This window comes from Leopardus geoffroyi, chromosome D1 (assembly GCF_018350155.1).
Source record: "Leopardus geoffroyi isolate Oge1 chromosome D1, O.geoffroyi_Oge1_pat1.0, whole genome shotgun sequence".
Classification (NCBI taxonomy): domain Eukaryota; kingdom Metazoa; phylum Chordata; class Mammalia; order Carnivora; family Felidae; genus Leopardus; species Leopardus geoffroyi.
In genome coordinates, this window is record NC_059329.1 from 15650056 (window position 1) to 15662351 (window position 12296).

Consider the following 12296-nt stretch of genomic DNA (forward strand, 5'->3'; position numbering starts at 1 on the left):
TCTTAAAATTTAATTAAAAAATAAAACACAACGATACGTTTACTGCCCCTCAAACTTTAACCTTTCTCCCATTCTTTTGATCCAGTGGCCCGAATGAGCAGACAGCAGATTTCAGACGGCTCTTCCTAATTCTTGGCCACCAGGGTACTCGCTTTAGTGATATGACATTATGGCGTGAGAGCACCAGGCCATCTGCAGAGTGAAACGTTGTTACTTTGAACAAGATCAAGTTTCAATCCTTGCCTGTATCAAAGTGGACATAAAAATATTAACTTCCAATGGCTATTGTGGAGATTGAAAGGAGGTATGTGGGAGAATGGGGGGTAGTAGGATACATACACATACTGATACCTAATAGATATTCAGTATGTTACTTTCCTTCGGGAGGTCAAATCTAGAACAGCATTAGAGTGAGCAGCTTTGCACTGATCTATCTATGCATTTGACCCCCAGGACAGAAATCAGCTAGGCACCAAGCCACATGAGCCCACACAGCAATCACCATCTGACGACATTGTTCAAAAGCCTGCCTTTGATTCCGATATAAGAATGAGGGTAGGCAGAAATGGTCTCCAGACGGATCACCATCTCGCAGGACCTACAACAAGGCTGAGCGGTGGGGCCCTTGCTCTTTAAGTGACGCCACATGATTTGATGCCACTCTTAGATTAGATAGATACAGTCTCTTTCCAAAGCGCACAGGAAGATAACCATCACCCTTTATGGTAATGGTAGGGTTTATGGAGGAGGAAACCTCAACAGCTTCTTAGTCCTGGTAACCAACTGCCCAGGCAGAAATGCAATCTTGATATCAGCTGGTTCCCTGCCTACTCAGCCCTGGGCGTCAATACACCCCTGTGTAACACAGACCCCAGCTTAAGGCTTGAGTCAAGCTTTCTCCAAAATTTAGGCAAGTCAGGGCAAGTGGAGAGCAGGTGCCCCCAAATGCTTCTGAGTCCCCTAAGGATCCCTCCAAGAATGGAGCTACCTGGAACCCATTCCAGACCTGTCTACTCGAACTCTGCAGAGTGGGAGCCCAGGAATCAGTAATTTTCAATAAGCCCCCAAGGGAACTCTCTTACAGGCAGACTGCCACCATTTGGGTGTGAAGGGCAGTGCGATGGGTCCACCAAAGTCTATTATATGAGGGCATAGGGGGTTCCCAAAGAAAATCGTTCTGGTTACTTCACACCGAAGAGGAAGAGGGTGAGAAAGTCATAGTGAATATACTTAAGGTTGGACACAAAGATGTTTAGGTTTGTAAATGTATTGTTTTCAGTGAGCCTTTAAGATAAACAGCTATTTAGGTTTCTTGATAGATTCTAGTCCCAAGAATAGTTGGTTTTTTTTTAATTTTTTTTCAACGTTTATTTATTTTTGGGACAGAGAGAGACAGGGCATGAACGGGGGAGGGGCAGAGAGAGAGGGAGACACAGAATCGGAAACAGGCTCCAGGCTCTGAGCCATCAGCCCAGAGCCTGACGCGGGGCTCGAACTCACGGACCGCGAGATCGTGACCTGGCTGAAGTCGGACGCTTAACCGACTGCGCCACCCAGGCGCCCCAAGAATACTTGGTTTTAATACTTCTCTGAGCAAGATAAAGTCAATGAGAAAGTTAGAAGCTAGCCCCACTTCTAATAAGCGAACGTTAGGAGCACACGTACTACTGAGAGCTAGCCCCCACTTCCTCACGTGGTGATCTTGAGAGAAGGGATCCAATGGGTATCTGATGACAGAGACAGAGAAAACATAGACGGAGCCCTGGCCCTGAGCTAGGGTGGTAAAGTTGACATTCTAGGGCCTTCGTGACAAATGACACCCAGAAGCTCTTGTGGTCCGAACAGAGCCTTGACGGTGTCTCAGTAGAGCCAAAACATCATCTAGGGGGAGGCATACGTCATACATCTGCAGCCAGTCTCAGCCAGTTTGAGGTATAAGCTGTGGTCACTCACCCTTATGGGACTCAAGGCCAAGGTGCCATTACATCAGCTTAAGTAAATGACTGCCGTGAGCTGGGGATCACCGTAGCCCTCCACCCCCACCCCGGGGCACCAGTTTTAGTGCCTAAGGTTTGCTGGACAGGGTCTGTGTCTTGGGACATGTGGAATGGCGACAGCATCCCTGAGTGTTTCAAGACTTGTCAACGGTGTTTTAGGAGGTGGCTTTCGGGTTCAGACGGAACCTGGCCAAGGATTCCCCCGCCGCCCCTCCACATCGGTCTTCCCCAGAGCGTGGGTGCACCCACGGGCGATCAGGAGGGGATTATGCCGGTACCTGGTGCCGTGTTTTTAATAGTCGTGCAGGTATCTTAATGTGTTTAAGAAGAGAAATTAAGCACAGCAGATCCGGATTTTGTGCATTTCGTGACTTAGGACAAGTTTCAAGAAACAAGAGATTTAACTCTTGCAAGTGAGCCAGGTTTAAGAAAAAAAATAAATAACAGTACAAGTGGCTTGGGGGTAAGGCACAGGTGACAAAGTGGCTGGAAAACCACAGCTCTGGATTAAGCTTATGAGTAATGGCCGAACACCAGGCCAGCCCAGAAGACAGAGAGATGCCCTCTGGGAAGGAAAATGTCCTCAAGGAACAATATGCCACAGGCCCTGGGTAAGGTTAGGGAGGGGAAACCACCCCTCACATTTCCTTCCGCCCACAACTCATGCCTGCCTCCAAGCTGAAGAGCTGCAAAAAAGAACAAGTAAAAACCACAGCAGTTTTGTCAATAATCATAACGTGCTACTTTTGTAACAAGTATTATTTTAGCTTTAAAAAAAAAAAAAACAGTGCCGTTTCACTCAACTTTCCATGGGACACTGCAAGCAGCAGCCTTTGGGGCAACAGGAGACAAGTGTCTCCCTGATGCTGTTAGCAGGCTCTGGACACGAGAGCCCTACCTCAAGGGCAGGAGTGTGGCCACTGCCCCGGCATGAGCTGCAACGGGGACGATGCCACGGTGAGCCAGAGAAGGCAACAGCTCTGGCGGGGGGAGGAGGTGGCCGAGAGAGCAGTCCACAAAGAGTGAAGGTAAACCGCCCTCGCCCTCTGGGAGCGTTTCAAAGGAAGCTGGAATCCTGTATTCTTGCAGGTTTGTCCCATCTTTCTCCCGTGTGTGTGCGTGTGTGTGTGTGTGTGTGTGTGTGTGTGTGTGTGTGTGTGATTAATGGCCATTTATACTAGAGCATAATACAAATATAATTTATAAACACATAAATACCCAAGTGTATACTCAAAATGGCTTATGGGTGGGAGGTGGGATCAAAAACCGGGCAGGATCTAACTCCACCTGCCCGGATTGCCGTCAACACTTCCTCTGCGTAAACTGTATCTCCCCGACCAGATGCTGAGGGAGGGAGGGAGGGAGGGTTTGAGGAGTTGTTGGGGGCACCCATCCCACTGAGTTCACACTACCTTCTGCTGCATCAGGGTCTCTAGGGACTGGAGGACCCAGGCTTCTCAGGAGCAAAGGGTTTAGGGAGGCTCTGTAAAGTCCATTCAGAGTCCCAGATGGAGCACAGAGCTTACCTTCCGAGGGATGCACCCTGGAGCCCCAGCACACACTAGTGTGCAATCCTGGGTGAGCCACTGGGAACTTCAAGCTCATCTTCCGTCAAATGAAGAGCTAATAACTGATATATATATATATATATACACACACCTTGTGGCACTGTTGAGAGACTCAGACGAGGGAAGACAAAAGGGCTTTGGGAAATCACACAGCATTTTCTTTCTCCCAGGTATTATCCTAGGCATGGGGTGGCCCCAGAGGTCCCAAAGCTCCAAAGCCTGCAAAGAGCAGGTGCTGCAGGGCCAGCCAGGGGTACCTGCGCTGAGGCCCCTGCCCAGACAAAGCCAGGCCCCTGCTCGAGTGGACCAGAAGTCATGCACAGCCCAGGCGAGCTAGAGCCCTGGCTCTCAGCCACTCATACCGACCATCAGCCACCTCTGCTGTCTCCAGGCTCCCGCAGCTTCTGGGAAAGTTCAAGGGCAAGGAGGCTTTCACTCTTTGACTCTTCTTGTTGATGTCTGCCAGATGTTTAAGGGGAGAAGGGAGGAGGGGAGACAGCTGACACACACACAGAGGCAGGTACTCATTCTGAGCACCCCAGGGGTCCTCTAGCCTCAGAGGTGATCCTTATCACCCAAGCCTCTTGCTTCCTGGCCACAGCACAGGCTGAGTCGTGCATGTTGCAGACAATACACTAAACTCGGGCTGTTTTGTACGGTTGCAGGTTCGGAGGCTTTGGGGTTTTCTGCATCTGGCCTTGAAGCATCTAGAAACACTTGAATCCTTGGGTAATCCCCCCCCCCTTTTCTCTCTCTTGTAGCCCTACTCACCCTGATGTGTACTAAACCCCACACCAGAGGCTCCCAAACCTTTGTGCAGCCTTTGGAGAAAATGTCTCCACTGACCTCCCCTGACCCATTCCCATCCTATTTCCTTAAGTCCCTGCCAAAGAACTTGTCCAGGAGCAGAAATACGCTTGGACTCCACATACTCCACCATTTCTGACCCTTGCCATTAGGGGAAGCAGGAGAGAGACAGAGAGAGAAGGCTCTACTATACATTTTTGTGGAGATGGTCAGAGGCTCATCTCTGCCTGTGTCTGGGGCCAAGAATCAGGGCAGGTCAAAGCCACTGCTTTTCACTAAAGCTGATGGCACAAGAAGCAGACAAACTGTCCTTCCCAGTTTTGTAAAGATGATGTCAGGCCTTTTCCTGTTCTCTGCTGACACCCTGAAATGTCCCGTGAGCTTCTCGTGCACAGACACATGGCTGGCTGCTCGTCCATGTTCCCGTCTCCCCACCCAGTTCCGTACCCGGAACAGGCAGATGCCGAAGTGAGCCGCGAGGACAAGGTGTGGCTGATTCAGCTCTATCCTTACGGGGCTCGCACAGTGTCTAACACAGCAGATGCTTAGTACTGCTTGCTTGATGAAAGCCGCTGGAATTAGCAGCCACCCCTCTCCTCGCCCTGCCCTGGCTGAGACGCCCAAATTAAATACAGGCTTCAAGCCACCTAGGAAATCTTGCAAATCAGGGCTGAGTCTCAGAGATCTGTTGCACGGGTGACAGCCTGAGATGGACAGGTCACCCAGGTGTGAGCACTCCCATCAGCCCAGGAAGGGGGTAAAGGTGAGAACGTGCTCTCACCACCGTGTCGACACAGACAGGGTCAGAAAGGCGGTCAAGCTCCACCCTACCTGTGCGTATGCCTTTACCATCAAAACACAGCAAGACAGGAGAGTATCAAAGCCAGCCACATCATTTGTGGTTTCACTTCCATGGTGAATCATTGCCCTGTGCAGGTGCCCAAGAAGAGCGATCTCGGGGTTAAGTATCTGTCGAGCTGACAGCGAGCCACAGGCAACAGGGTGAAGCAGCGAGAGCGCCGAGCGTGAGGTCCACCCGCCAGGGTACAGCACGCCAGGTATCCTTGGGCCAATCATGAGCCTTCTGCAGCGGGAACGGTTTACCTGCCCTTCACCCGGGTGCGGCGAGGTGTGAAAAGCGCTTGGGCCACAGAAAATGCTCCACACCTGTGAATTATTTAAGGTGTTAACCTGGACAGAGTTACAGACGCCCCGTGGAAAAATTGTGGGCCACTATTTGCATAGACTGGGTGTGAAAAGCCATCCCCCAGCCCCCTCCCCCAGCAGAGCAGCGCGGCCTCCCTGCCTCCAGGAGAGCCCCAGACTCTGGTTTCCTGAATCTGGTCCCGAACCACTGCCAGAGGCTCCGGGGCACCCGCGAAGGGAGGGAGAAAGCAGAAACTCTTTGCTGCCCGAGGGAAGCCAGCTGCTGAGGGCAGGCAGGAAGTCTAAAAGGAAGCAGGGAAGATGTCGCAGACGTGTCTCCCACGGACAGGGGGATTTGCCATGCAACTAATAAGCTTAAGCCTCAGATCTCTCGCTTATGTGCACCCTTCCAAGCCCCTCTGCCCAGTTTGGTGTTCGTGTTCCAAGAAGCCTCCAAAACCTTAGAAGCTTCCGGCCCCACACAACCTGGATCTGCCCAGACTCCTCCCTCCCCATCTCGCCCCCAACCCAGTAGCCAACACCCTCTGCCAGCCAGCCTCCTCCCAGTGGACATTCACCTGCCTAGCCAGCTTGGGTTCCTGCCTCGAGGCCCCGGCTCACGACATTCCCCTGCCGGGACTGCCTTTTCCCTAACTTTTTGGCCTGATGAACTCCTACTCACTCTTCAAGACCCACAGCAAATACTACCCACAGCGGGACGCCTTTTCCCAAGTCGCAAGCAGAATCAACACTCGCCCCCACTGCACTCGGCATGTCCCTCTGTCACAGCACAGACACGCCACACGGAGACTGCAGTTTTGACGGTCAGACTCCCTGCCCAGACTGTCTGCTCCCCCACAACATCCACGTGGGCTTGTCTGACTCTACCTCCCCAGAGCCTGCTGGCTCAGAGCTGGCCCCACCTCCACCCCAGGTTCTCGGCAAATGCTTCTTACATCAATGAACCCACGAATGGCCCTCGTGCTAGGGACAATGACAGAGTGATTCTGAAAGGTGAGAGTTGAGTCCTGGTGTCCCATCTGCAGCCAATGCTCTCACATCTAGCCACCCCTCCTGGACACCTTATTGGCCAGCCCTGAGAAACCGTTCCTGGAGCCTGTGCGCCCTCTTGTGGCCGAAACGGCCACCAGCACCTCCTCTACCAGCATCTACACACATGCCTGATCCCCACCCAGCGCGCTGGGTTTACCTGCGTCTTATTCACATGGAGGCTCAAGTCTGTATTTCCTTGGCCTGGAAGGGACTACAATAGGACTCATCTCACCTGTGGTCTCAAACACCCCGTCCGCCTTGGACCCGCTTCCCCCGACAGGGACGGTGGGCTCCATCCATTCAGGAGGGCTCAGAGAAGAAAAGGGTAAGGGCGTCCCTGCTTCCTGTGTCTCTGGTCCAACATGCCCACCTGTGGCTTCCGGGGCCGGCCCGGCAGCCTGTGAGTGAGCACCTCCAGCCCTAGTGCCTCCAAGACACCTGGGAGTCGTGCCAGGGAGGGTGGGCAAAGTCACACCCCACCTGCTGGTTTCTAAAGGAGCCCGCCAGCGGCTCTATCCCAACTGCCTCCCTCCATCTGTACCACACGGTGCCACCCCCCACCCCAGCCCTGCCGCCTGAAACCAGCAACAGCAAACCCCTGTGCTTTCTCCAGACTGTGATGCCAGTCACTGAGGCATGCGTTCTGCCGGTGTCCCCCACCCTCCGTCCCGCCAATTAAATATAGTCATTTCTCTATCTTCCCTACTCCTGAAGAAGTCAGAGTCTGAGACCACCCACCCACCCACACACTCTACCCAGTTCACTTATATCCTCCTTTTCGCACCATTTTATGGCTGCCTACAAAATGCCACTTAACCATCACCTCTCCCAGGAAGTCCTCCTTGATTACTCAATAATCATATGGCACTGTTTTGATGCACAGGAATAAGAGAGACAGCCCCAGACCTCGGTGGGGGAGACAGAGGGGCGGAGGTGATATTACAGTGGTTATTACAGGGCAGCTGGTGCTTTAAGAGGTGAACAGGGGGGCTCTAAGGGCACTGAGGGCTGCACAGACCCGATCCGAGGGTGGTGTCACAGAAGTGTTCCCGGATGAGGTGATATGTGCAGAGGTGGAAAGGACGACTAAGTCATCAGCTGCCATGCAGAGGAGGCGATGAAAGAAGGCGCTCTAAGCTCAAGGAAACGAGAGGCAGGAGAGACGGACACTGAAGGTTCAGTGTGGTCAGAGGCTTTGAGGGTCAAGTCGTGGCCAAGGGCAGGTCACCAGGGGCCTTGCTGCCGAGAGAGATGCTGGGAGCCCGGTCCAGGGCAGGCAAGGTGGGGAGGCAGCCCAGTCTGGCAATCAGCTCCATGCAAGTAAGGAAGGGGGGACAACCCTGGGATGCTGATGTGGGCAACAGGGGACGGCAGTCCGCTCACAGCAGAAGGCAATTTCGTTCTGCCCTGTTGGATTCCAGGTACCTTTGGACCTTCAAGAGAGGTCTCCCGGGCAACGGAAATACGGATTTATCGCTTAGGACAATTCTCTGGACTAGACAACTTAATTCGGGAGAGAGCAGCACCCAGGTGACAGATGCAACCTTGGAAGTGGACGAAGTCCCCAGGGAGAGGATACAAGCAAGAAAGGCAGGGCCATAGTGGGAGCCCGAAGGAATGCCAACCACCAGGTGGAGGAGACAGAAAAGATCATCCAACCAGGAGGCGACGGGAATCACGGTAGCAGAAAGTCTCCAGGGCGGCAGGCAAACTCTGCAGAGAAGTGCGGCGAGGCCATCGTGCACTTGGCAGTGGTCACAACACCAAGGACGTCAGGCCTCAGCGGGAGCAGTCCCGGCGGAAGGAAGGAAGGGAGTGGGGCCAGACCACGTGGGTGGCAGCGAACGTGGGCAGAAGGGGTTCCAGAGAGCGGGGCACCACAAAAAGACCACATGTTTCCACAAGAAGAGGGGGCTGACCTCTCTCCCCCTGGCTGAGCAGTGAGGGGAAGGGAAGCCACCTGGCAGTGGTTAGAGCTGGACATAGAGTCCAGGGAGTTGACAGGAGGAGGCCTGGATGATGCTACACGCCGTAGAAAGGGGTGCTGGAGACCTGGATGGCTAATTAATGCTTGGAGAGGGGGGTTCAGAAGGCTTTGAAAGGATGAAGAACTTTCTGCTGCAACCGAAGGAAAGTTACAGAGGGTTTTGGACACAGATCCATCTGTGGTTGTGCGAGGGGTGAAGAGAGGCAAGGAACCGAAGGTCTCTACTGCCCCTGTGCGGCCCCAACATTGGTTGAGAGGACTGGGGGAGCGGGCAGCATGCTGGGGAACCTGAGAGCCCTGAAAGTTCGACAGAGTCACCATGGGGAGAGTGCCGGTCATGGATATGAAGAGGGATCGTCAGGCGCGGGGACAGGTCAGCCAGGAGGTCGGAGACAATGCTGTTGCTGTGGTCACGTCCCCAAGGCTGAAGTTTTCCAGCATCCCAGGTGCAGGTGTGAGTAGGTGGAGGGCTGGCATTTGGCTGGCCAGGTGTTGGCAGGAGAGAGGTGTGCTGAGGGCACTGGCCTTGGGGGCTGGGTGGGGGAGGATAGAGGGCAAAGCCAAGAAGGGGCTGCCGGGTTGAGAGAGACTGGACAGTCTGGGAGCTGGATCTTTAGGACACTGAGGAGCAGGCGTGATGAGGACGAGGGAGCGGGAGGGCGGGAGGACAAGAGAGCAAGGCGGGAGAACGGACAGCTGGCGCCTGAGTTTCACCAGGCCAAGAAGACACCGGGCCGCGGGCAACATGGCGGGCAGCGGGGCTGAGGCCTAGGTGAAGGTTTCTTAAGAATTGGGGGTGGGGGGGCTAAGGTGCCAGTCAAGGAAGCATCTGTTCACGTCACCCAGGGAGGGGGGCTGGACTTAGAGACGTCAGACTCTTCCTTGAAAGAGTGACGGGGTCAGCACTGGGAGACACGACAGGAGGGGTCACGGATGGTTCTGCCCGAAGCCTCGAAGTCCCAGACGCGAAAGGGTTTTATTTCACGTGGCCTTGGGAGGTAGAAATGTTTAGGCAGTGACAACAGTGAGCTGGAAGAATACTGCCCCCTCGTCTTCCCTCCTACCTCCTCGAACACGACGAGTGGAAGACTAACCACTGGCTGTGGACAAAAAGCGGCCAAGGGTCCTCAGGTTTGAGTTCGGGAAAGGAAAGGGGTCTTTCAGAGAAATGTTGAGAACACAGAGTCTTTCTCCCAGAATGGAGAGGAGGAGGAAGGGGAGGAGGAACTCAGAGCGGTATGGACACAAGAGAGCTGTGGTCAGCCTGCATCTAGCACTTAAATTTGGATGACAGGGACAGAAGGCCAGGGGACAACTGGCCAGAACTCTAACTTCAGAACAGACTGAGGCCCCTGAGGACAGAGGCCTGGGAATACCTGCCGGACGGCACACCCTTCCCATGGGTTTCTAAACTGAACGCGCCGGGGAGAGGTTATGGCCCCCACCTCCCCCAAGAAATCCCAGTCACAGGTCTCAGGACCAGCCAGGCTCCAGCCCCCCGTGCCTAGAACTCCAAAAGAGCAGCAGACCAAGTTCCTGGGGCCACCCATGCCTCTCCAGAAAGAGCTACTGTTGTCCAGCTGGATTGTCCATCCGAGGGAACGGCCTCCCCATCACTCCTCAACCACATCCGGGTTGCATGGAACCTTGATTCGCTCCACCCCGCTCCTCCCCATCCAACCTCACACACACACACACACATACACACACACACACACACACACACACACGTGCGTGCACACACGCACACACGCTCCAGTCAATCAACTTGGCACCAACTTCCCCCCCCACTCCTTGCCCTCCCGGCAGTCTGAGGGCATGCCGTCACTAGGATGATTAAGAACAGAAAAGGAGATGAGCATTCACCCTGGCGAAGCACAGGGCTCAGGCCTCCCGCCCGACTTCCCACTGCTCAAGGCACAGAGACCTGAAGCATCTATGTCTTAAAGGCAAGGCCTACACACACAGCCATCCATCAAAACCAACGGTCCCTTGCAAGGGGCCAACCTGTTGGAAGGGAGGCAGATGTGAATCAGGCCCGAAGTCACTCCGATCTCCCTTTTTCCAGTAATCCCCCATAACCTCCGCTCTGTGGCGCAATTTTTGTGGAATTAAACACGAACGGCTTCAAAATAAATAATGACGTTTCCATCTTCAGCTGATCCAAGCTGATCGTTTGACAGCTGGCCACAAGAGCGGAAAGATCACAGGCAGGAGATTAAACACTATTGACCCTATGGCCTAGCTGGAGGCTGGTTCTCCCCAATTAGAACTGTTGTAATGGTTTTTAAAAATATCTCAGGCACCCGTGCCCTGGGGGGGCCAGCCACTCTGTTATGGGGGCTGTTACACTGGAGGCCAAGAGAGGAGGGCCCCAGAAGCAGAGGGGCCACCCTCCTGGGCTCCCTTCTGCCAGGTCCCTCTCAGGGCTTCCCCGTAGCCCCCAGGGTGGTCCACTGCCCCCTTCCCTAGGTCTTCCCCTCCTTCCATTCAGGTCTCTCTCTTCCTAGCCCAATCTCGGGTTTAGTGTTCACCCCAGGGCCAGGGCTGGAAAGGGACCCATGGAGGAGGTGACGCAGGCCTGGGCACCTGTGGGCAGAGTCTGGCAGCCATGACATGGGCACAAGGAGAAACGACAGACCTCAGGAAGGGGTGCCCAATGTGTGCGTGAGAGGCAAGGGTCAGGGACCAAAGTGGCCTGAGCGCAGAATCCTGGAAGAAGAGCTTGAAATAGGGACCAAACCAGAAACCCACTTGCAAGAACGCGAGAAAACTCACACATTGAGGAAACTCGGGTATAGGCATGTCTATTAAAGAGAGTCGGGGAGGGATGCCTGGGTGGCTCAGTCAGTTAAGCGTCTGACTCTTGATCTCAGCTCAGGGCATGATCTCTTGGTTCGTGGGTTCGAGCCCCGTGTCGGACTCTGTGCTGACAGTGCGGAGCCTGCTTGGGATTCTGTCTCCTCCTCCATCTGCCCCTCCCCTGCTCTCTAAAGAAATAAATAGATAAATAAAACTTGGGGGGAAAAAAGGGACAGAGTTGAGGAGCCAAGAGTGGAGATTCTCTCTCTCTCTCTCTCTCTCTCTCCCTCCCTCTTCCTGCCCCTCCCCTGCTCTCTCTCAAAATAGATAAATAAAACTTTTAAAAATAGAGAGAGAGAGAGTTGGGGAGCCAAGAGCTGGGGTAGGGGTAGGGCTGGGTCCACCTCAGACTCCAGGACAGGAGTACAGTGTGTGTTCTGCCTCCGGGCGAGAAGGCTCTGGAATCTGACCACGAGCCCAGACTTAGGGACTTGGGGAAGAAACGGGGTGTGGACGCCCTTCTGCAGAAGAGGTACTAATGACTTCAGAGTATCCCCCCCCCCCCCAACTTCCCTGTCCGTAGAGCAGAGAACTGTGCTTCTGAGGTTTTGCTGGTAACTCTAGGGAAGCAGGAGAGGTCAAAATAGGGCACTTTACAACTTGAACAGATATGTCGCCAGAGGCCCAGGCATCGTTGGGGTGAGGCTGCTCTCACGGGGCCAGGTCCTTATCTCAGAGGCAGGGCCCTCCCAGCGCCAAGCCCTCAGACTGGTTTGGGTCCTGGCTCTGGTACTTACTGGGGCGTCACCTCCCTCATCTGGGTCAATGAGTGGCCTCAGAAGGCCCACCTCACGGAGCGCTTTAAGGCTTAAATCAGAAAACCTGTGGAAGAATTTTGCCAGCTGCCAAGCACTGCACAAACGTTTGCCCCCAGTG